Raw genomic sequence first — 4,571 nt, forward strand, 5'->3', positions numbered from 1 at the left:
CATGTTCGAAAGGGATTTCGGAGGCCCCGACAAGCGTTGGGGGGGCTTATGGGCCAAGAGAAGGGGGCACATCAGACCACTAAGGCCTTGTTTGGTAGAAGCGGGTCAGAGGGGTTTTCAGCAGAATTTCCTCGCGTGGCCCAGAATCCTCCCAAATCCCCGTTGGCCCATTTGGTACGCAGGGTTTTCACGGCCCAATCCCTCCGAACCCCTCCTTTCCACGCGGCTCTCAGCCCTCGAGTGCCCCCTCGAGGATTTGGAGGAGACGCCGCCGCCGCCGCCCGGCTCCTCCTCAAGACACCGCCGCCCGACTCCTCAACACGCTGCCGACCGACGCCTCGACGCCGCGTAGCTCCTCCGCCGTACTGGCCTTCTCCCCGGTGGTAAGCCCTCGCCTCGCGTCCCCTCCTTTCCCATTGTCGTCTAGGTTTCTTCCATCCGCCCGGCCATGGCTGCTGACTCGACCTCCCCGGCGAGCTAGCCGAGCACGCCGTCTCCGAGGGCACAAGGCCGTCACCAATTTCACCTCCTCTTAGATTCAGTCCCTGGCAACTGTAGTTGGGTGTTGTTTACCTAGAATTGGATTTGCTCAATGGGAATCGGTGGACTATTGTTTAGTTTGTAGTAGTTGGGTTGCTGATGTTGCCGTGTCTGATCGATCTGAAATAGCAATGATGTGGTGCAGCTTTTGGGAAGCCTCTATTCTGAACTAGTTACTCGTTTGATGCATGTCCCATGAGTCTGACTGTTCTCTGTTATACATAAACCGAGGGCCATCGTGGGCCACCAGCGGTATATATTTGCATGTAAACACTGAACAGATACGAGAAATAAACGAAAAGAAGCAGGCTCGATTCGAGCTTGTGTCAATACACCGGTTTTGTGTGCGCATGTTTACAATAGACGAAAAGAATCAGATTCAGGAGCTGTGTACGTGTGTTCCTTTAGGCAAGAATCAATTATCTTGAATTCTTGATGTTGCTGCTCGTTGCTGCTGCTTGCCGCCGCTGTTCCTCCGCTGCTACATGCTGCTCATTGTTGTTGTACAAACAGTGTCAAATGAGTTGGATTATCTGAATAAATGAATCATCCAGTGGTTGTTTCAATCGTGTTATGCTTCAGTTTTATGACGATGGCACTTTTTCTTTTTTTTAACTCTTGTGATGTGCTCGAGCAATTTTCTTTCCCTGAACCTTCTACATCTCGCTGATCATCCATGGATAAGTAAATTGTTGGCATAGATCTTCATTATTTCTACAGGGTAAGATTTTTATTTCATCTGATTTGTTGTATGGCTCGCAATGAAACATTGCCGCTGAAAACAAAATTCAGTGGAACTGTCGACGTAGGTATTGATCCAATTTCATCGGCATGTTGTAGAAATTCTTTTGATTAGATGATTGGCTGCCAACTAAAGTCAGGAGATGTACCAGCTATAGATTGTTGTACCAATGGAAAGTTTTTATTTTATCAGACTTGTTAAGTTTTTACTGAATTTTAATCAGATTGCTGTAATAGCTCCTTCTGTTCTTGTTATGATCGTGTTTGTGCCGCTTTGTCTTGATTCGATCTGTTGCGCAAGCTCGCGTTTCTCTGTAAATCTCTGCAGACAACGATTGTGAGCCGGCTGAGATTTTTCTCTCTTGGACTATGACTCTCCTTTTAATGCCAATCAATGTTTGCCGAGATGAACTCCGAGATTAGCAAAATGGCAGAGTTGCCTCAACATATCTAAGGTAAGTTACCTTGTTCCTATTAGCATCTTCTTTTGGTATTCCCTATTCCTCATATCCTGCTTATGTCATATTTATTAGTCCTTCCTGTATAATGTGTGTGGTTGATGCTCAAGTGATTTGGTTTCAGTAGGACTGTTGCCTAAAGTATTAATGGTCATATCGTAGTTACAGTAATTGTGGGCATGTCTCAAAAATGGTAGCTTGTCCCCCCAAAACCTACAGCAATAGTATCATGGTTCTTATCTGAATGAACTAGTTGTAATTGCATATTAGATTAACTTGTTTGCTGTTGGTGTCCTCTCTGTATCCTCAAGATTTTAATTCTCTATTTTTTTGTCAAAACTAAATCTTAAGATATGAGGGCCTCATGGTTTGCAACGGAGAAAGTACTTGACTTAAACATTTACTTGTAGTAATTGCACACTTCTTTCTTTGTATCTAGAGGTAAGTTTTCTTGGACTAAACAATAGTAAGCAAATTACTTGTTGTTTCTTTTCTTCAATTTCTTGTCATATAAACATTTACTGTTTCTGTTACTTGTCATGTGGCTAGTCAAGTTGTTGGTCTGGTTCTTGTATTTCTTAATGTCTTTGATAGAGAGGTAGTTTTGTTACTCTTGCTTTTTATTATGATGGATTCTTTGGACCTATTTGGGGATATGAACCAATTGCAGTTTGTAAGATCAAGTCTTCTTGATGGATGCTATTGTTCCATCAAGTCTGGATGTAATAGTGAGGTCTTTTTGATAATACATAATACATGTAACTTTTTTCAGCTTATCACTTGCTTGCAAAGCACCCCGTTAATTTTCCAGAAGAATATTAAGTTTAAATTCCATATCTGTTTGACATGATTAATTAATCTAGTTGTTTCATGTCTAAGCATATTTGCTTGCAGGATTTCTGCACTTATTTTTTCCACGTACTTACTAGTATATATTGTTGTTCAGATAGATTACTGTATGATTGTATGTATCACTATCTGTAGGTGACATGGAGAGATTAATTGTCTCAACTATTGTAGATGTCCTTATCATGTTGCTTAGTGGCGCCACACGTATCCAGGTCCTCGCTATCCTCGCCAATGTTTTGTATATGAAGGGATAATACTGGTAATTTTTGGGTGTGGGAATGATCTTGCTGTGAACGATGACTTCTAGTCGTTGCATCTGTGTGTATTTGTATGTTGTAATTCTACGAGCGAACTGTTGTGAGTACAGAGTACTAGAACATAGGTTGGCCTATTTAGCTTTCTTGTACTAGTCATCTGTCTGACTTGTTGGTATTTAAAAAGCTCATCTCCTTTTGTTTTAGCAGGCTCTTTGGCAACTAGAGAAGCAAGCTGGACAAACTTTTGGCCATTCAAAAACTTGATGATCATGACATCGTAAGAGCAATTCATCTAGGACAACATGACACTCATCCTTGCTTGCTCTGTAAAAATATAATTGATTGTGAGCTACGAGAGATTATGTTGATGTTCTTGATGTGAAGAACTGTTGTCACATTTTTATTAGGTGTCATTCACAATTTTATAGCAAGTTTGTCTTGCTATGATGCTATTTAACCTGTAAATATTGGATTTTTAACTGTTTTACACCATTTTAACTCAATAGGACAATCCCTACCTACCAAACAGTGTTATATATGGAGGGGGATTGTGGCTGGAGAGGAATTTGAGGTTTTTAGGGGATCTGAGGGGATTGGGTGGAAGAGAAGGATTCACCAAATCCCTTGAAATCCCCTCCTCAAACCTCTCAAATCCACTCCTACCAGGGGCTGAGCGCCCCTCTCACCCCATCTCACGTAACTTGGAGAGGTGGGGGCGCCTCCCCTAGGGCAGCCACCCCTCCTGGCTTGGAGGCAAGTTTCATAGGGGTGGGGGCGCCTAAACCCATCTAGCATTTTCCCTGTGGCCGCCGCCCCTCCCCTAGGGAACCCTAGGGCGCCTCCTCCACCCCCCTTCCCCTCATATATAGTGAGGGAGACAGAGGACAGCCGCACCGTTCCCTTGGCGCAGCCCTCTCCCTCCCTAACACCTCCTCCTTCGTAGTGCTTGGCGAAGCCCTGCCGGAGAACTGCAAGTTCCACCACCACGCCGTCGTGCTGTTGGAGCTTTCCCTCAACTTCTCCTATCCCCTTACTAGATCAAGGAGGAGACGTCCCGACGTCCCCGGGCTGTACGTGTGTTGAACGCGGAGGCGCCGTTGTTCGGCGCTTAGATCAGAATCGACCGCGATCTGAATCGCTGCGTGTACGACTCCACGAACCGCGTTCTTGTAACGCTTCCGCTTAGAGATCTTCAAGGGTATGAAGATACACTCCCTCTCTCTCGTTGCTAGCATCTCCTAGATTGATCTTGGTGACACGTAGGAAAATTTTGAATTATTACTACGTTCCCCAACAGTGGCATCATGAGCTTGGTCTATGCATAGATTCTATGCACGAGTAGAACACAAAGCAGTTGTGGGCAATGATTTGTTCAATTTGCTTACCATTACTAGTCTTATCTTGATCCGGCGGCATCGTGGGATGAAGCGGCCCAGACCGACCTTACACGTACGCTTACGTGAGACTGGTTCCACCGACTGACATGCACTTGATGCATAAGGTGGCTGGCGGGTGTCTGTCTCTCCCACTTTAGTCGGATCGGATTCGATGAAAAGGGTCCTTATGAAGGGTAAATAGCAATTGGCATATCACCATTGTGGTTTTGCGTAGGTAAGAAACGTTCTTGCTAGAAACCCATAGCAGCCACGTAAAACATGCAACAACAATTAGAGGACGTCTAACTTGATTTTGTAGGGTATGCTATGTGATGTGATATGGCCAAAAG

The 4,571-nt window shown here is 44.4% G+C and overlaps 1 long non-coding RNA gene across 1 annotated transcript; it reads left to right on the plus strand.

The window, feature by feature from the left end:
• Positions 1 to 394: 394 nt before the first annotated feature.
• Positions 395 to 3,337, plus strand: LOC123130320 (uncharacterized). The gene is made up of 2 exons (XR_006463802.1): positions 395 to 2,800; positions 3,053 to 3,337. It is a non-coding gene; the product is annotated as an uncharacterized lncRNA (long non-coding RNA).
• Positions 3,338 to 4,571: the final 1,234 nt, after the last annotated feature.

The sequence above is a fragment of the Triticum aestivum genome, chromosome 6A, assembly GCF_018294505.1.
Source record: "Triticum aestivum cultivar Chinese Spring chromosome 6A, IWGSC CS RefSeq v2.1, whole genome shotgun sequence".
In the NCBI taxonomy this organism is placed as follows: Eukaryota; Viridiplantae; Streptophyta; class Magnoliopsida; order Poales; family Poaceae; genus Triticum; species Triticum aestivum.